General features: G+C 45.2%; 1 protein-coding gene across 1 annotated transcript in view; it reads right to left on the bottom strand.

Moving 5' to 3' along the window:
• The window catches only part of CCSER2 (coiled-coil serine rich protein 2), a 325,691-nt gene that overhangs the window by 59,733 nt on the left and 244,317 nt on the right, over positions 1 to 21,641 (bottom strand). The gene's annotated exons all lie outside the window — the stretch shown is intronic.

Consider the following 21,641-nt stretch of genomic DNA (forward strand, 5'->3'; position numbering starts at 1 on the left):
GGGAAAAAGTATAATAAAACAGAGAACAAGAAAAAAAAAAAAGATAAAGCACTAAAGCCATACAGTTCCCGTTCCAAATAGGTTGCCAACTTGATACGAAATGCTTTTTTCACAATGCTTGCCCATTTGTGAATATTCACAAATTTAGACAAATGCCTTTCAGTGATGGCTTTCACACTGTGCCTTAAACCTGGCTGAGTTTCTCTTTGAATACTAACAATCTTTATGCAGAAAAGTACCACCAGAGATTTAAAAAAAAAAAAAAAAAAAAATTAAAGGGGTCATTTACTAACAGTAGACACTGTTTTGCATGCAGTTAGTATATGACCTTGTAAGTTTAAGATTTACAGTGGTAAGAATCTGAAAAGTATATGCAACATACGTCTAACATTTACCTAATCAACAATCAAAGCAAAGGTGGATGCACTTGGTATTATACAAACCAAAATAAAATAAAAACTCAACTTGTAAATGTTTAATAATCAGTTTGAAAATTTGAATTCCTTAAAGAGTTGATTAATGTCCCCAAGTCAATCAGATAAGGAACATACTGATTCAAAACAAGAGGTTAGCAATTTTTAAACCAAAAAAGAACATAGAGATGACCACTTCCAAAACAATTTATGCAGGTCAACAGTGATTTACATGTATAAACTGCCATCTCTCAGTGGCCAAAAGTACATGCTGCACATGTGCTAGCCTTATTTTGAAGTGTTTTTCTTGGGGGCATGTTTATAGTGGGGAAAGGAAGGGTAAATCCACATAGATTGTAATTTCAACACTATCCCTCTAAATCTAAAACAGGTCACCTAAATTTAACTGCCACTTACTCGTGTAAATGGCAGTAGTACACCTAACTGCTATTCTGTAATTCTGAGCTAAAATGGCTTAAATGGCTATTTTATAAGCTGGCACCTTCATTTAGGCATCAATAGTGTGTCTAGTTTATAGAACAGTAGTGCTTATGCACACGACAGGCAACAATAATTGACAGTTACATGCATAGGTCTATTCTGTAAACAGTGTACTTAAATTGCTTAGCATGCAACTGTCAGTGGGCGGAGTATGTATGTGTCATGGGCATGTCACCAAGCAATGCATACAACTTATAATACTATCAGTTGCGTGCATTGCATAGTGCAAGCACATCAACTTATGCCAGCCATTGACTTGTAAGTAGGCACACGTAACTTCTGACGGGCCAATTCAGCTTTGACCTAATTTTCTATATTGGCTCAGGGGTAACCTTTAAACCAGTGGTTCCCAAACCTGGTCCTGGAGGCACCCCAGCCAGTCAGGTTTTCAGGCTATCCACAATAAATATTCATGAGACATTTGAATCCACTGCCTCCACTGCATGCAAATCTCTCTCATGAATATTCATTGCGGATACCCTGAAAACCTGACTGGCTGGGGTGCCTCCAGGACCAGGTTTGCGAATCACTGCTTTATGCAGTTACAGAACTGGTGTTAAGTTTGCCTTTTTATGGTGTTTAAAATGAGGCAACCTTTTACAGAATTGCCACCTTAAGAGGCCTTCTACTAAAGCTTAGCTCGAGTTATCTGCAGCAGGGCCCATAGGAATAAAATGGGCCCTGCAGCAGAAAACTCGAGCTAAACTTTAGTAAAAGACCCCCTTAGTGAGTAATTGTAAAGGGGGTGGGGACGTTCACAGGGAAGATAATTTGTGTGTCATAGGCATGGCCAATATTTACAAAGGCATCTTACAAAAAAACCATAAGATACATCTATAAATTACACATATAGGGCACATCCATTATGTGCATGATTGCTGATATCTAGTATCGTATAGGAGAACACTTGTGTGCATAGTCTTCTTTCAGAACAGGTTTACAGCAAGTTGAAACATTTGGCACTTACATTTTTGCAACCTTTCACAAACATTCCTCTTATGTGAGTTATTTCCTTGAAAATACTCTCCAGGCATAAAGCAAGTGCACGTATCTGTGAGTACTTTGTAACCTTGGCAAATTTCAAAGGTAAATTAAGTGCATATTTTTTTTATTTGAAAGTTGGTGTAAAGCCAGTGGGTAAGGTACCTATGAACTTTGCCCTCAGGCTACAGTTTCCATATTGTCCCCATCCCGAGCAAGACAGCTCAGTTCCATACACATTTTCAGAAAGCAGAATACTAGCATTGTTTAAGACTGTCTAGAAAAAATATAAAGCAACAGCAAATGGGTAGACACTGCAAAGCTTTTGAATTACCAAGGTCCATTTTTTAGGAAATGTGCTAAATTGCAGCCAAGGCATCTTATACAAGAGGCAACAGGTTGTCAATACATCTTTATTCAAACTACACTGACGTTTTAATGAGGTATGTTAAAACAAAAGGAAAGAAACTGCTGAACTGGTGTGTTGTAAAGATGTTAATTATCAGTTTACAGAGTTTAGAGCCACAAGTTCACAATGTCAATGTTTCAATTTAATTAGACACTACCCTTTGAGATAGTCAACATTATATTTTCAATAAACGTGACCTTGGCCAGAGTAGTTCTTGGCCCACTACTGCCTCTTCTACCCGCAAAAAAGTCACAAGTATGACTAGGAAATATTTCACAGCTAGAATTTTTGTACAACAGCTACTGCTTCAGAGGCTTGTGTAGCAGTAAGGTGAATCTGTGCGAATTTTAAATGCAGAAAGGACTAATCAAAATGTTTCTAATTTTAATGCTTGGTGTTTTTGTCTTTCATTCTTCCATTGCCTCAACATCTATTTCGTCCTTGCTTGCTATTTCTTGTTACCGTTCCCTTTCTCCTCCCCTTCACCAAACCAATCCTCTTCATGTTTTACTCACCCTCTCCTTTGACAATTCTTTTATCTCCAATTTAATTTGTCTTCCCTTCTTTCCCTACATCACTCCTCCCAAAATTGACATTCACCCTAGCTGTTCATTTCTACTCCTTACATCCCTCCTCACCCATGGCTCACTGCATTTTTTAAATTACCCCTGCTATTTCATCCTTCCCTCCCACCTCCTCTTCCTTGCTCCTTCAACCTCCTATAACTATACTCCATTTTCAGTTCCTTAGTCTTTTAGCTTCTTCCTATCGTCAACCTCCCCTACCCTTCCCAGTGATTGGCTGCTCCAGCCCTATTACTCCCACCACTACTACTAATCATTTCTATAGTGCTACTAGATGTACACATAATATGCAGGTACTTTCTCTGTCCCTAGAGGTTTCACAATCTAAGTTTTTTTGTACCTGGAGCAATGGAGGGTTAAGTGACTTGCCCAAGGTCATAAGGTACTGCAGTGGGAATCAAACCCAGGTTGCCAGGATCAAAGCCCGCGGCACTAACCATTAGGTTACTCCACCTGCAGCTATAGTTCCACTGTTCTGGGGCCACTTCTCCCACTGACTGCAGACTACACTGCAGCTCTTGCGTCTGGTAAAGGAAACCTGCTGTTTTGCCTCTGGTAAAGGAACAACCAGTCTTCATACTGTAAGCTTCTACCATGTGGAAGACACCACACTTGTTCATATAGCAGATGGTACTACTGTGGAATAACTGTTTTATCTCTAATTTTTAAATATATTATATAGGGGGACATTATCCTCAGATATAACACACACAGTTACATTAATCATACTAGAGAACCTCCAGGGGAATGGTTACTGAATATGAAGTTCTGCTTTTTTGGTTGGTAAAGGTATCATGTAAGCAGTTTTACTAAGTAAACAATATTCATTTTAATCTCTTGCACTGGCAGAAAATACTTCATATTCTACAATACAATAAAGTAAGCTATTTCTGATTTCTGTGGTTGTCTAGAAGTCTCTAAGCCTTACCTTTATCTCTCATCTTTACAATGAATGCACTGAATATCTATAGTGATCCTGCTTGTGGCATCTGAGTGCTGTAGATGACTACTAGATAACCCAGCAATTTTTCTTTATCTGCATCTTATGAAACATATTAATCTAATAGGGTCTCAACTCTACTCAGCTACATGGTTTACAGCTTTCAAGAGAATCATTGATCTTTCTCTATATTACAGTATCAATAAAGGTAATTCTAGAAATAAGTTATAGGAGAATAAGCTTAAAAAAAAGAAGAAAACTTTTGGACTCCACAAATAAGTCTATATACCACTCTTAGAAATGTTCTTTTAGTGAGACTGATGGGTACTTTTAGTGAGACTGATGTTTCCATGGAGCAGGAAAACTGTCACTCAGATTTAAAGCGAATGCTACATACCTGTAGAAGGTATTCTCCGAGGACAGCAGGCTGATTGTTCTCACTGATGGGTGACGTCCACGGCAGCCCCTCCAATCGGAAACTTCACTAGCAAAGTCCTTTGCTAGCCCTCGCGCGCCCGCGCGCACCGCGCATGCGCGGCCGTCTTCCCGCCCGAAACCGGCTCGAGCCGGCCAGTCCAGTATGTAGCAAGACAATACACTTCAAGGGAAGACACAACTCCAAAGGGGAGGCGGGCGGGTTTGTGAGAACAATCAGCCTGCTGTCCTCGGAGAATACCTTCTACAGGTATGTAGCATTCGCTTTCTCCGAGGACAAGCAGGCTGCTTGTTCTCACTGATGGGGTATCCCTAGCCCCCAGGCTCACTCAAAACAACAACCATGGTCAATTGGACCTCGCAACGGCGAGGACATAACTGAGATTGACCTAAAAAAATTTACCAACTAACTGAGAGTGCAGCCTGGAACAGAACAAACAGGGCCCTCGGGGGGTGGAGTTGGATCCTAAAGCCCAAACAGGTTCTGAAGAACTGACTGCCCGAACCGACTGTCGCGTCGGGTATCCTGCTGCAGGCAGTAATGAGATGTGAATGTGTGGACAGATGACCACGTCGCAGCTTTGCAAATTTCTTCAATGGAGGCTGACTTCAAGTGGGCTACCGACGCAGCCATGGCTCTGACATTATGAGCCGTGACATGACCCTCAAGAGCCAGCCCCGCCTGGGCGTAAGTGAAGGAAATGCAATCTGCTAGCCAATTGGATATGGTGCGTTTCCCTACAGCCACTCCCCTCCTATTGGGGTCAAAAGAAACAAACAATTGGGCGGACTGTCTGGTGGGCTGTGTCCGCTCCAGGTAGAAGGCCAATGCTCTCTTGCAGTCCAATGTGTGCAGCTGACGTTCAGCAGGGCAGGAATGAGGACGGGGAAAGAATGTTGGCAAGACAATTGACTGGTTCAGATGGAACTCCGACACGACCTTTGGCAGAAACTTAGGGTGAGTGCGGAGGACTACTCTGTTGTGATGAAATTTGGTGTAAGGGGCCTGGGCTACCAGGGCCTGAAGCTCGCTGACTCTACGAGCCGAAGTAACTGCCACCAAGAAAATGACCTTCCAGGTCAAGTACTTCGGATGGCAGGAATTCAGTGGCTCAAAAGGAGGTTTCATCAGCTGGGTGAGAACGACATTGAGATCCCATGACACTGTAGGAGGCTTGACAGGGGGCTTTGACAAAAGCAAACCTCTCATGAAGCGAACAACTAAAGGCTGTCCCGAGATCGGCTTACCTTCCACTTGGTAATGGTATGCACTGATTGCACTAAGGTGAACCCTTACGGAGTTGGTCTTGAGACCAGACTCAGACAAGTGCAGAAGGTATTCAAGCAGGGTCTGTGTAGGACAAGAGCGAGGATCTAGGGCCTTGCTGTCACACCAGACGGCAAACCTCCTCCAATGAAAGAAGTAACTTCTCTTAGTGGAGTCTTTCCTGGAAGCAAGCAAGATGCGGGAGACACCCTCTGGCAGACCCAAAGAGGCAAAGTCTACGCCCTCAACATCCAGGCCGTGAGAGCCAGGGACTGGAGGTTGGGATGCAGAAGAGCCCCGTCGTCCTGCGTGATGAGGGTCGGAAAACACTCCAATCTCCACGGTTCTTCGGAGGATAACTCCAGAAGAAGAGGGAACCAGATCTGACGCGGCCAAAAGGGAGCAATCAGAATCATGGTGCCTCGGTCTTGCTGGAGTTTCAACAAAGTCTTCCCCACCAGAGGAATGGGAGGATAAGCATACAGCAGACCTTCCCCCCAATCCAGGAGGAAGGCATCCGACGCCAGTCTGCCGTGGGCCTGAAGCCTGGAACAGAACTGAGGGACCTTGTGGTTCACTTGAGATGCGAAGAGATCCACCAGGGGGGTGCCCCACGCCTGGAAGATCTGTCGCACCACACGGGAATTGAGCGACCACTCGTGAGGTTGCATAATCCTGCTCAATCTGTCGGCCAGACTGTTGTTTACGCCTGCCAGATATGTGGCTTGGAGCACCATGCCCTGACGGCGAGCCCAGAGCCACATGCTGACGGCTTCCTGACACAGGGGGCGAGATCCGGTGCCCCCCTGCTTGTTGACATAGTACATGGCAACCTGATTGTCTGTCTGAATTTGGATAATTTGGTGGGACAGCCGATCTCTGAAAGCCTTCAGAGCGTTCCAGATCGCTCGCAACTCCAGAAGATTGATCTGTAGATCGCGTTCTTGGAGGGACCAACTTCCTTGGGTGTGAAGCCCATCGACATGAGCTCCCCATCCCAGGAGAGACGCATCCGTGGTCAGCACTTTTTGTGGCTGAGGAATTTGGAAGGGACGTCCCAGAGTCAAATTGGAGCAAATCGTCCACCAAAACAGGGATTCGAGAAAACTCGTGGACAGGTGGATCACGTCCTCTAGACCCCCAGCGGCCTGATACCACTGGGAGGCTAGGGTCCATTGAGCAGATCTCATGTGAAGGCGGGCCATGGGAGTCACATGAACTGTGGAGGCCATGTGGCCCAGCAATCTCAACATCTGCCGAGCTGTGATCTGCTGGGACGCTCGCACCCGCGAAACGAGGGACAACAAGTTGTTGGCTCTCGTCTCTGGGAGATAGGCGCGAGCCGTCCGAGAATCCAGCAGGGCTCCGATGAATTCGAGTTTCTGCACTGGGAGAAGATGGGACTTTGGGTAATTTATCACAAACCCCAGTAGCTCCAGGAGGCGAATAGTCATCTGCATGGACTGCAGGGCTCCTGCCTCGGATGTGTTCTTCACCAGCCAATCGTCGAGATATGGGAACACGTGCACCCCCAGCCTGCGAAGCGCCGCTGCTACCACAGCTAGGCACTTTGTGAACACCCTGGGCGCGGAGGCGAGCCCAAAGGGTAGCACACAGTACTGGAAGTGGCGTGTGCCCAGCTGAAATCGCAGATACTGTCTGTGAGCTGGCAGTATCGGGATGTGTGTGTAGGCATCCTTCAAGTCCAGAGAGCATAGCCAATCGTTTTGCTGAATCATGGGGAGAAGGGTGCCCAGGGAAAGCATCCTGAACTTTTCTTTTACGAGATATTTGTTCAGGTCCCTTAGGTCTAGGATGGGACGCATCCCCCCTGTTTTCTTTTCCACAAGGAAGTACCTGGAATAGAATCCCAGCCCTTCTTGCCCGGATGGCACGGGCTCGACCGCATTGGCGCTGAGAAGGGCGGAGAGTTCCTCTGCAAGTACCTGCTTGTGCTGGAAGCTGTAGGACTGAGCTCCCGGAGGACAATTTGGAGGTTTTGAGGCCAAATTGAGGGTGTATCCTTGCCGGACTATTTGGAGAACCCACTGATCGGAGGTTATGAGAGGCCACCTTTGGTGAAAAGCTTTCAACCTCCCTCCGACAGGCAGGTCGCCCGGCACTGACACTTGGATGTCGGCTATGCTCTGCTGGAGCCAGTCAAAAGCTCGCCCCTTGCTTTTGCTGGGGAGCCGCGGGGCCTTGCTGAGTCGCACGCTGCTGACGAGAGCGAGCGCGCTGGGGCTTAGCCTGGGCCGCAGGCTGTCGGGAAGGAGGATTGTACCTACGCTTGCCAGAAGTATAGGGAACAGTCTTCCTTCCCCCGAAAAATCGTCTACCTGTAGAGGTAGAAGCTGAAGGCTGCCGGCGGGCGAACTTGTCGAATGCGGTGTCCCGCTGGTGGAGAGACTCTACCACCTGTTCGACTTTTTCGCCAAAAATGTTATCCGCACGGCAAGGCGAGTCCGCAATCCGCTGCTGGATTCTATTCTCCAGGTCGGCGGCACGCAGCCATGAGAGCCTGCGCATCACCACACCTTGAGCAGCGGCCCTGGACGCAACATCAAAAGTGTCATAAACTCCTCTGGCCAGGAATTTTCTGCACGCCTTCAGCTGCCTGACCACCTCCTGAAAAGGCTTGGCTTGCTCAGGGGGAAGAGCATCAACCAAGCCCGCCAACTGCCGCACATTGTTCCGCATGTGTATGCTCGTGTAGAGCTGGTAGGACTGGATCTTGGACACGAGCATAGAGGAATGGTAGGCCTTCCTCCCAAAGGAGTCTAAGGTTCTAGCGTCCTTGCCCGGGGGCGCCGAAGCATGTTCCCTAGAACTCTTAGCCTTCTTTAGGGCCAAATCCACAACTCCAGAGTCATGAGGCAACTGAGTGCGCATCAGCTCTGGGTCCCCATGGATCCGGTACTGGGACTCGATCTTCTTGGGAATGTGGGGATTAGTTAATGGCTTGGTCCAGTTCGCAAGCAATGTCTTCTTCAGGACATGGTGCAAGGGAACAGTGGACGCTTCCTTAGGTGGAGAAGGATAGTCCAGGAGCTCAAACATTTCAGCCCTGGGCTCGTCCTCCACAACCACCGGGAAGGGGATGGCCGTAGACATCTCCCGGACAAAGGAAGCGAAAGACAGACTCTCGGGAGGAGAAAGCTGTCTCTCAGGAGAGGGAGTGGGATCAGACGGAAGACCCTCAGACTCCTCGTCAGAGAAATATCTGGGATCTTCCTCTTCCTCCCACGAGGCCTCACCCTCGGTGTCAGACACGAGTTCCCGGACCTGTGTCTGCAACCTCGCCCTGCTCGACTCCGTGGAACCCCGTCCACGATGGGGGCGTCGAGAGGTAGACTCCCTTGCCCGCATCGGCGAAGCTCCCTCCGCCGACGTGGTCGGGGAGCCTTCCTGGGAGGTGGCCGCGGTCGGCACCGCACGCGGTACCGACGTCGGGGACCTCAACCTGGGCGATGGGCCAGCCGGCGCCACGCTCGACGGTACCGGAGGCGCAAGCACCGCCGGTACCGGAGGGGTAGGGCGCAACAGCTCTCCCAGAATCTCTGGGAGAACGGCCCGGAGGCTCTCGTTTAGAGTGGCTGCAGAGAAAGGCTGAGAGGTCGATGCAGGCGTCGACGTCAGTACCTGTTCCGGGCGTGGAGGCTGTTCCGGGCTGTCCAGAGCGGAGCGCATCGACACCTCTTGAACAGAGGGTGAGCGGTCCTCTCGGTGCCGATGCCTGCTGGGTGCCGAATCCCTCGGCGACCCAGAGCTCTCGGTGCCGACACGGGGAGGAGACCGGTGTCGATGCTTCTTCGATTTCTTCCGAAGCATGTCACCGGAGCTCCCCGGCACCGACGAGGAGGACGTCGAATCCAACCGTCGCTTCCTCGGGGCCGAGACTGAAGAAGGTCGATCTCGGGGGGGCTGTACCGCAGGAGCCCTCAGGGTAGGCGGAGACCCACCCGAGGGCTCACCGCCACCAGCAGGGGAATGGACAGCCCTCACCTGCACTCCACCCGATGCACCACCGTCCGACGACATCAGCAGACGAGGTCCTGGTACCACCGACGTCGATGCAGCTATCCGATGTCTCGGCGCCGATGCAGAGGCCCGATGCCTCGATGCACTCGATGCAGGGGCGGCCGAGGAAGATGGTCTGGACGCTGACGACGTCGATGCACTCGAAGATCCCGGTGCCGATGCCGACGAAGAGCCCGAGAACAACACGTTCCACTGGGCTAGTCTCGCTACCTGAGTCCGCCTTTGAAGCAGGGAACACAGACTGCAGTTCTGAGGGCGGTGCTCGGCCCCCAGACACTGAAGACACGACGAGTGTCGATCAGTGAGCGAGATAACCCGGGCGCACTGGGTGCACTTCTTGAAGCCGCTGGAAGGCTTCGATGTCATGGGCGGAAAAATCACGCCGGCGAAATCAAAAGCCGAAATGGCGAAATTTGAAGCACCAAAATTTAGAGGGAGAAAAATCTCGACCGAGGCCAAAAAGAGGCCTACCCCGACGACGAAAGAAAACTTACCGGGGCAAAAAGCTGGAAGTACGGGGAGGATTTACACGAAACCCGGCGGGGGGTTTCCGGAGCACTTCCCGACAAAGAGAAAACTTTCCCGAAGGAAAAAAACACGCTCAAAATAAATTGGACGCGCGAGGTCGACTTTCCGGGGCTCGACACGGCGAAAACACGACCGTACCGAGTGCGGACAAAAGAAGACTGGCCGGCTCGAGCCGGTTTCGGGCGGGAAGACGGCCGCGCATGCGCGGTGCGCGCGGGCGCGCGAGGGCTAGCAAAGGACTTTGCTAGTGAAATTTCCGATTGGAGGGGCTGCCGTGGACGTCACCCATCAGTGAGAACAAGCAGCCTGCTTGTCCTCGGAGAAAAGGCAATTATATTCAGTTAAGTTAGAATGCTTATTATAAGGAATTTAAAACATTTCTAGAGCATAGCAAGATTTTAGTTTGGAGTAATAATATTCATGTAGATTACCAAAGCTGTTCTGCCACAGAGATTTATTAGCAAGCCTGCACTCTGTCTATAAGATGTGAAGGACAATTCTAGAACAGGGAGTCCATATTTACTGGCCCCTTGCATGTATTAATTTACAGAATACTAGCACTTATGTGCCTCAATGTACACCTACTTGCAAAAGTGCTAGTGGGGCAATAGAAGAGGATATAAATTGGACACAGCTCGAGCCACCCAGAGGTTGGAATCAGGGGTCTCCCACTGACCTGCAAAAAGCTCCTGCATAGCCTCATGAATATGGAAAGATTCAAGAGGTCTCTTAGTACTTGACATAATAGATGGAGCAGGACCATAGAAAAAAGAGAAGGGAAGACTGAGATAAAGAGGTAGAAAGTGGCAATGGGGGAGCAGAGAAGAACCTAAACCACTAGGTTTACTCCTGAGGTACAGGATATTCTCAACTCCAAACTCAACTGAACCTGCAAGCAGGACAGGTCACAGAGAAGTCACTACAGCGCACAGGAGCTGCTATCTCGCCTACTGGAGACAGAGAATAGTGGATGGTTACTAAATGCAAGAGTTTATGAGGCACAACTCATTAGAGTTCTCTATCTCCACTTGCTGGCAGATAGTCATAACCCATCTGTCTGGACTGATCCTTGGGATGCAATGGAAGTATAATTACACCTCTGTCAAATCACTACTTATATGTGCATATTGATTTACATGTCTAAAAATCTTTTTACAGAGGCAAATGGTACATAGCTCCCAATATCAACTCCATAACGAACTGCAAACCTCATGGTCTGTTCAGAATACATAGGGACCTATTTACTAACTGCAAAACCTAAGCATACTTTAAGATAAGGTACATTAACAGTAAAAGTTAACCCATGGATTCTGCAAGCCCGCCACATTAACTATTGGAAGGCTGTCTGCTACTAGCATAGGGCAATGGTTGCTAACAGAAACCAGAAGCAGACTAACGGTTAAGAGCAATGGGGCTGAGAACCAGGGGAACCAGGTTCAATTCTCACTGAAGCTCTTAGTGATCCCCTGGGCAAGTCACTTAACCCTCCACTGCCCCCAGTACAAAACTTAGATTAGAGCCCACTAGGTACAGGAAAATTATCTGAACATGTAAACTGCTTTGGTTATACCACAGAAAGGCAGTATATCAAGTACATGACCCTTGCTAATGGCACAGCTAACAGGGAATACAGTTACCTACACCTCTGGAGATGTTCTTAAATGTTCTGCATTACCTGCCACATTAGTAGTAAAAGATATCTGCATTAACTCCAAGTTGCACTCCCTGCCCTTAAAATTAATTTCTTTTAACAGAGACAGAGGCGTAGCTAGGGAGGGTCGCCAGGGGCGTGATTGCTCCCCAAAACGGACTTCTGATGGCGTTGGCGCCTACTTTTCACAAGATAGAATTTTTCAGGAAGTATCAGGGGTAGTCATGGGGGCTACCATGGCCCCCTGTCATAAATAAATACAAGCCTTATCAAAAAAAGGCGGGAATGCTTTTCCTTGTCCAAGTCTATTTGGTTGGTGTGTAAGAGGTGACTCCACCTTGCTTTTTCCTGATTGGATGATTCTCCATTGGCATCTTTTTGAAAAAGTGAGACACCATGTTTGAGAATTTAGCTCTGGTAAAGCAGCGATATATGCAGAGAGGATTTCAAAATGCAAGTGCTGAAATTTGTTGAAGTGTCCTTTTGTGAAAAGATATAAAGTTTATTTTATATTGTTTCTAAGGTGCCCCAAAAGATGAAAAACTGCACAGAATTTCTGATGGACCCTGGATTGTAAATAGGCTCTCTAGTGTACTACCTTACTAGAAAAGTCTAGAGCAGGATTTCTCAACCCAGTTTTCGGGGAACCCCATGCCAGTCTGATTTTCAAGATATCCACAATGAATATATTTGCATGCACTGCCTCCATTATAAGCAAATATAAATCATGTATATTTACTGTGGATATTTTGAAAACAAGACTGGCTTGGGGTTCCCAAGGACTGGGTTGAAAAACCCTGGTCTAGATGGCCTTCTCATTCTGGTGCTTTTGAGATTTAAGATAGAAGGTAGGCGGTACTATTTTCTTCATTAATTTGGAGAGTTAATGATACATTAAGTTGATTCAACAAAAAGGCACTAACTACAATTTGTTTGACCCTCCTCATTAATGTGAAGAGGTGTAATCACCTTTGGCAGGAACTTAGGATGAATTTGCATAACTACTTTTATTATAATGAAATTGCGTATAAGGCTCATAAGTGACTTATGTTTTGAAGTTCACTGATTCTTCTAGTCAAAGTGACTGCCACTAGAAAAAATTCTTCTCATGCTTAGCTCTTTAGTGATAATTCCATCTGCTCAAATGGCAGTTTCATGAGAGAAGAAATAGTTAAATTCTAGCCCCATGAAACTAGAAGCTTCACATACAGGTAGGCGCTTGTAAATTTGGATACAATGGGACAATGGGAAGCTGAAATTCAATCTGATAGAATATGATAAGCTGAAAGAACACAGAGATGCATCGTGATGGTATTCTGAAGTCGAACTGAAAGAGATGGTGCAGATAAGAGTATGGTGGTTGGTGGACACACACAAAAAAAGTCCTATTTGTTAGGAGAGCAGTCCATTTGAAAGCACATGACCATCTTGTGGAAGGTCTTCTTTCTGCCATTACCCTTTGACCAAAGTTCCAAAGAGGACTCCTTTGACCCATGATGCAGCTAAAGCTAAAAATACAGCCTTACGTTTAAAAATAAGAGACGTTGGCCCACCCTGGATTAACCTAAGGATGTAATAGCATTTGCTAAAAACATATATTAGTATCAAAGGGATGGAGAAGGATCAAGGGCCACAGGGAAAAGAAAGAAGTTCACAGAAGCATGAAGAAAAAGACATAAGGGTAGAGAACAGAGAACACAGACCAAAGGACATATGGAAGAGGGGAGTACAATTGAAAGACTGGGAATAAAGATCACAGGCAGTGGAGGGCAGAGGAACAGGCAAAGGGAGGAGGGGGCACAACAAAGCTCAAAATAGTTATAAAGGAGAAAAAAGTCATAGAAAGTAAGGAAAATTAGACAAAGGAGCATAAGTAGGAAATTAAGTGAAAAAGAAGTGGAAGGTACCACTGAGGGGACAAGGGACAGAAAGGTGCTGCTGACAAGGGAAGAAGAAAGCACCAGTGATAGGACAAATAGAGATAAACCACTTTCAGGGCAAGTGGGACATAATCATTGAAAGAATGGAAGAGAAGATATCAGGGAGGAAGAAGGTACCATTGACAGAGTAAGGAGTGGAGATGTCACTGAGGGGATAAGCAGATGGAAAGGAGGGGGGGGGGGGAAGAGAAGAGAGATATCAATGCAGGAAAAGCTAAAGATATTAACAATGGAATGGGCAGAAGGTGAAGTCTGCACTGGAATGGTGATTAGATTTTTTATATTTTATGACTATAAACAAGTCATAAGACTAGACATTTGACAAAACAAGTACTTTAATTTCTAAGTACTTTTACAAAAGGATAGCGTTATGTAGGTCTCCTTCATTGAGATGCTTTGATTCTGATTATGTCTTTGGGGAAACAATAACTAGAAATCCAGTATTTAAATACATTCTTTTGCAATAAAGATACTAATTTGACTGCAAACACTCTGCAGTTCTTTATTAAGTTGCTATCATAAAACATATGGTCACAAGCACATATGTAGTGAGACCTAACATTTTAGGGAATGGTTATTATTATTATTATTATTATTATTAAAAACATACTATACTGCCAAAGCTGACTCACAGATGGGGGTGGTTGACAATCTAAAATAACAAAATAAGAAAACTGAAAAGGAAATTCTACAATGTGTGGATAGAACAGGAGTCTAGCATTCAATAATAGGACAACAATCCAGTAGAAACAAGAGGGCAAAGGGGTATTCTGAGAGGACATGGAAAGCTGGGAGTTTGCAAGGGAAAAAGGGAAACAAATAGTGGAGAAGATGTAACACACTCATAACACTTTAATTTACTAAGTGACTCTCTAAATTAAATGCTTACTCAAATAGACAAGTTTTTAGGGTTTTAACATTTTTTTTTTTTAAAGATGATTCCAAGTGGATAAAGAGTGGAAGGGAATTCCAACAAAAAAGTGCCTGAAAATAGAAAGCATGATGGCGGGTAGATTCTAACTGAGCCTGTTCTGGATTTTGAAAAACTAAATGATGATCATTAATGGAATGAAACAATCGGGAATATGGAATGATAAAGGTAGATAAATAATCATGTAAACAAATCTTGTATGCTTTGAATTAAGTGTAAGTAGTTTGAAAAGAATGTGTTTTTCCACAGGAAGCCAATGAAGATCTTGAAACAGAAGGGAAACATGGTCAAATTTATGTGCGTGAAAGTTTAGCAGCTGTGTTTTGTATCAATTGAAGCCTTTTTACACTTGTACGAGAACAACCCAAGTAAATTATGTTACAGTAATTGAGAAGCAAAATTAAGAGAGACAAGGGAATGGAAAGTTTTCTTGTTGAAGTATCTTCACACAAACCATAGTTGATGAAGAAAGAAAAAACTGGTTTTGTAGAGGGCAGAGACTTGTGGAGAAAACGTTAGGTGGGAATCTAGGATAACACCAAGATATCTAAAAGATTCAACCAGGCAGATAAGGGGCATCAAAAAGATTCAAGGAGATAGTGGGAACAGATAGACCCCCAGGAAACTACCACACCACTGTTTTTTTCTTTATTTAGTACTAATTTATGAGTGACTAGCCAATCTGAAATTTGTGCAAGACAGGCCTGAAATTCAGATTATATGGATCTGTGGGAAACAGAAGGATATCGTCCGCAAAGAAGTGAAATGAAATACCAGTTGATTGAATCAGTGCAGCAAGAGGGCTCAGAAATAGGTTACAATGAAGTGGGGACAGAACTGACCCTTGAGCAACACCACATGACAGTGGGTGGGGGGAAGCAGTACAACTAGTGACTACCCTAAAAGATCTGTTAGACAGTACAGAATTAAACCAAGCCAAAACAGTACCATCAATACTCACAGAAGATAGGACAGTACGAGATCATGATCCATGAGGTCAACGGCTACTGAAAGATCGAGAGGTATAGCGAGAAGAACTTTATGTTTGTCTAAATGAGAACATATTTCACTTAATACAGATGCCAAAACTCAGTGCTAAAATTTGATCTGACACCAGATTGTCTGGGATGAAAAGCGAGTGTATTTTCAGAAAAAAAATGGATAATTGTGGAAAAAAACAACATTTTCCAAAATCTTAGACATAAAATACAAGTTTGATACTGGCTGATAATGGGCGGAAATTTGTGGGCCCAAAGAAGGTTTCTTCAAAATTGGCCAAACTATTAGATTTCCAAGACTCAGGAACCAGATTGGAAGAAAGACTGGAGTTAATTACTAGGAGAATTTTAGGCAGTAGATCAAGCTCAGGGATCACAACCCAGGTTGAAGGAATTGGATCTAAAGTACAAAATGTAATACGCATTGTTTTAATTGTGATAATGATACAAGAGTTTGAGTCTGAAATGAAGACCAAGAGGATGAACTTAAAAGAAGTTGATAAATAATACAAATGAGCTTGGGGAACTGGAGATAGAAGAGAAGGAGGAGGGGATGACAAAGTGTGAAGTGTAAGAAACGGAAAGAACCTACTAGATTCTGAACTTTGACAGTGAAATATTGCACAAGTGTTTCAGCGAACGGACAGAGTGTTTTTTTTGAGTGTCATTTTCGTTCCTTTGACGAGTTTGGTGCTCTTTTTTTTTTTAATCGTTTGCTAATATTTAAGTAGGACAGGCAGTTGCTGCAAACTTCAAGTGGCAGGATTAAAGCAGTAACAACAACAAAAATCTGCACAGCTTTCTGCCACATGAAAGAAAATAGTATAACTGGGTTAAAATGGAATTAGACAAGTTTATATATGATGAATCACTGCCTTTTTAAACATAACTAAATTATATGATTCCAAGTCCAATAGCTGAAAATGGGAAAAGTATGAGAAGGGGATGGCTCACTCTGTTTTCCTAGTTCTGAAGATGCAGTTTCTTGGTTTTGGCATTCCTATTGTTTGTGTGTCCAGTCCTTGACCTGCAAATGAGACCTTTGCAAACACAGATGAAGCACAAAGTTGATAAAGCTGCAGAATTGGCATTTTTTTTTCTCCCATGCTTTTGCTTTTGTGCTCATGTTTACTTCACTTCCAAGTTTTAGATGGTCAAGCAGTGATAATTTGCAATCTGATCAATCTGTGCTGATAAAAAGAGATAGAAACTATAAAGAATATTGTATAAATAGGATTAAACTAGCTACTCTGGGAGAATCCAAGATGGCTGATTGCAGGTAGTCACGGAAAAGAGAAGTTCTGCACGTCTCTGTTTTTGTTATGCAGAACAAACATAAGGGCAAGCCGTGAGATTTTCCCTCTGAGTCTCAGCAGGCAGCTCCTTACTGGCAAATTTCCATCGCTGGGGCCTCTACAATGTCAAACACTGGCTTCTCCTGCAGTACTGTCTGTGAAGCAACAGTCATGGGAGACACTGATACTACTTTGAGCTTAGACCAGCAGCAAGCATCTCCCCCCACCCCCAAGAGTCGGAGCACTTGACTGTGCAAAGGTTGTAGCAGTTAGCATCGAATGACAGCGCTTCTTTCGAAGAGGAGAACCTGTGGTGTGAAATTGCTCTGGGGATGTCTTCGCAGGAGGGGATTAGTTTAGACCAGCGGGATTAGAGTCCCTTGACTGCAGTTACGAAGTAACCTCATGCTTTACTACAGGAATCGGTTCTTGAAGCATCAAAGGTTCCTCTCCCGCTGGTAAGACCTGAAACAGCTACTTTGGACTTGGTTTGGGAAGGTTTAACTTCTCTACTACATGCAAGTACTTCTTTAACAAAGGCTGTGGCAACGTTTAGTACGGTTGTGGTAAAGAATGTGCTGTAATGGTGAAAGATTATTACACATAGATGAGTAGAGAATTTGGAGAATGCGATGAGGTTCCTGAACTTACACTTTTCAAATTTTCCTGGACACCCTATTTTTTCTTCTAGTCAGCTTCTGTGGAGCCATCTGAAGGTAATTTTGATGATACCTAAGGAAGCTCTTCCTCCAATTTCTAAGTCATATTATGTTTCCTCTAAACCAAAGGCTTCTGTAGTTCAGGTACAGTCCTCTGGAGCAGCTCCAAATTTGTAGTTGGAAGAAATATCCCAGGACAGTTTAGACTTAACAGCATTTCTTGAAAAATTTGATTCTGAGGTGGTGACTCAGGAAACTCTGCTGGTGACCTTTGTTTTTTCTCAGGACACAAAGCATGTATTAAAATTATATTTTCGCCACAGACAAAACTGTATCTGGGTTGGAAAGTTTGGATTTTTCCAGACTTAACCAAGGTCACACAAGAAAGGAGAAAAAAGTTTCTATTAAAGAGGCACAAAGTAGTTTCACTTGGAGCTAAGTTGGTGCTATGTTTTTCCTGTAAATGTTTTGTGACATTTTCCTCCAATAAATATACTTTCTTTGACACAAAACAGTTAAAAATATTTTTAGAAGCTAGAAAGTTGGAATCTCCTGGGCATGGAAGAGTAGCTGAGTAAAGTCTGCATTTAATAGATGTTTGATTGCCCTCAATATTTTCTGTAGCTTTGCTTTGGTACCCTGTCTTCAAGGATTTATTTTCCTTTGGGTTCTCTCCTCCTATTGTGGACTGTATTGCACTTTATTTTCCCCTTAGAGTGTTTCTTCTCTGTTACTGAATGTGCATTTCTGTATACAAGTAATCTTGCTTGATTGATTGTAAGCATAAATTTCATAAATAAATAAAACAAACCTAGCTACTCTAATTATGTCACCTTTACAACAGAAGCTTAAAAACTGTGCAATGATATGCAAAGTAAACCTTGTTTATTGTAATAGGCAGGACTATAAAATTGTCAGACAAAAAAAAAATGGAAACGTTTGCTTACTTATCTTGCCTTCCCACTTGATGCAACTACTGCTTATGGAGAATGCCATTGATTAGAAAACAATAAAACTAAGATTTACAAATACAATGTTTATGCTTGATTTATAATGCCTAAAAAGCACAGATTTGAAATGTGACCCTCTTTGGTTGTCTTATCTACGTATACCAAGAGTTCCCAATATAGCATTTATTAAACTGAACTGACATTGTGTCCAAGAACCTGCTGTAGCTGTGTCCATGTCTATTTGCATAGCTCTTAATCTAATTTCTACTTGATTCAATGGTGAAAGCACAAAAACACACAGACTGCATTTAATTTTATTGATTAGCTAGCAAGCTACAGGATATTCATCCTATAAATCTGCATTCATTTAACCAACTGGCTCACTACTCTTCTTGCAAAAATATTATGCATCTAAGAAAGGGCAACTAGGATTTTCATACTCTAGCTTAGTATACTTCAAATCTGAAGTTTGATGCCACTTTTTCAAAATCAAAGGCCCAATCTAGAACTACATAATCATGCTGTACAGATCAGCCACACTAGACTGGCACAAGTGCAGCCTTTGCTTTAAGGGGCCATCTGTATCCACAACGCTGATGCTTGAGGTATCAGGTCACTGCTGTCTGAATCTGCTTAGAAAGTGCCCACTTCACAACATGTAAATGACTAGCTAAGCTTCTTTTATTCCATACTATCTTCAGTTCATTCTGCCAAATATTGGGGGGGGGGGGGGGGGGGGGCACCTTTATTCCTTTTTATCTCAGCTACCAAATTATAGTTGAAGATCTGCAGATCAGGGATATCTTATACTGGAAGGAAAGGACAAAGCCCTGAAGGACTTCAAAGCATATGCGCTGCCAAGAAAGACTCAAAAACAACGGTAGGAGAATAATAGTTGGTCATAGCTGAATTGGGGGAGGATTGCTTCCTGAATACACAGGGACTGGTTTTAGCAATAGCGGGGCCCTGTGCAGACCACTTCGGTGGGACCCCCTGGCCTCTTTCCTAGCCACATCCCTTGCCCAATTCCACTCCACCCCCCACTGACAAGAACTTTTTTTAAAAAATGTATTTAAGATCTATAGTCATACACACAAAACACAGACAGAGCATCATTAAATATGAATAAGGGACCACAGACCAGTCATAGAGATACGAAGGTAAAAAACTGTAAACCTCAGGTCAGGCTTGCATATAACAGCAATACTAGAGAAACAAAAACTGAAATGCAAGATTTCAGAGATACTGATTTCCCAAAGCAGATATGTTCCAATTATCACAATCAAAATAGAATACTTTTTTCAACCTTTGTAGACTGAGCACTTTATTTTCCATTCGATTTGGTCCAAATGTCTCTTCTGCTTTTCTGTTCTTTTGTCTTTCCAAGTACATTTGACACCACTTCTCTGTCCATGCCACTATCTATCCTGTCCAGGATCTCTCCTGTGTCCCTGTTCCTATCCTCCCACATATGTTCAGCATCTGATGTCTCTTTCCCTATCTTACCCCTTTTCCATCATTGCTCTGCTGTATCCCTATCAATATGCTTACTCCATGCCCAGCTTCTCTTCTCTATGCTCTGTCTCTCCCATTTCTCTTCCCTTCCTCCTGCACACCCACCCTGGGTCAAGCATGTCTACCCTTCTCTGCCTCTCTCCTATTCTCCTCCCCCACACACAGTCTGGCATATCTCCTTCTTGCCCTCTATGGGTCTTGTATTTCTCTTCCTATGGTCTCTTCCATACTGTCCCCTTGCCTGGATCTAGCATCTCTCACTCTATCTCCCTCTTCCAGTCCAGCATCTCTTTCATTCCCATCTTCCTAGCAGGTCTAGCACATCTCCATCTCCCTAGCCACCCTCCCAATGGCCAGGGCACCTCCATCTCCCAATTACCCACCCTCCAATGACCAGCACACCTCCATCTCCCAACTCCTCCCCACCAATGACAAGCACACCTCCATCTCCCAACTTCCCCCACCACCAATGGCCAACACACATCCATCTGCCAAATTCCCCACCACCACCACCAATGGCCAGCACACCTCCATCCCCCCACTCCCCTCCCATCAATGGCCAGCACACTTGCATCTCCACACTTCCCACCCCGCCAACAGCCAAGCACACCTCCATCTCCGAACTCCCCCCACCAATGGCAAGAACACCTCCACCCCCCCCACCAATGGCAAGAACACCTCCATCCCCCAACAACAGCCAGAACACCTCCAATCCCCAAACAATAGAAAGCACATGTCCATCTCCCAACTTCCCCTCCCCCATCACTGGCCAGCACACCTACAGCTCCCAATCCCCCACCAATGGCCAGTCCATGCCCAACTCCCAACCACCACCCCCATGGCCAGCACACCTCCATCCCCCCCCAAACCAATGTCCAGCACATGTCCAACTCCCAACCCCCCCTCTCACTGTCAGTACACCTCTTCCCAACCTCCCCCTCTCACTGTCAGTACACCTCCTCCCAACCTCCCCCTCTCACTGTCAGTACACCTCCATCTCCCCCCCCCCCAATCAATGGCCAGCACAAATCCCTCTCCCAACTCCTCCCTTCCAATGGCCAGAACACCTCCATCTCCCAATTACCCACCCTCCAATGGCCAGCATACTTCCATCTCCCATCTTCTCCCCTCCCAGTGACCTGGATTGGCTACTGTTGGAAACAGGATGCTGGGCTTGATGGACTTTTGGTCTGTCCCAGTATCGCAATGCTTATGTTCATCTCCCAACTCACCCCCCCCCCCCACCGTTTAGCACACCATCTTCCAACTTCTACCCCCATCAATGGCCAGCACACCTCCACCTCTCAACCCCCCCAATGGCCAGCACACCTCCACCTCCCAACCCCCACAATGGCCAGAACAACACCTTCATCTACCAACTCCCCACCACCACCACCAATGGCCAGCATGTCCATGTTCGAACTTCCTCCCCTCTCAATGGCCAGCACACCTCCATCGCCCAACTTCTCCCTCAATGGCAAGCACACTTGCATTCTCCCCCCCCCCTCCCCAAACCAATGGCTAGCACACCTCCATCTCCAAACTTTCCTTCCCACCAATGGCCAGAACACCTCTACCTCCCAACCCCCCCAATGGCTAGTAC

This window comes from Microcaecilia unicolor, chromosome 5, assembly GCF_901765095.1.
Source record: "Microcaecilia unicolor chromosome 5, aMicUni1.1, whole genome shotgun sequence".
Lineage (NCBI taxonomy): Eukaryota > Metazoa > Chordata > Amphibia > Gymnophiona > Siphonopidae > Microcaecilia > Microcaecilia unicolor.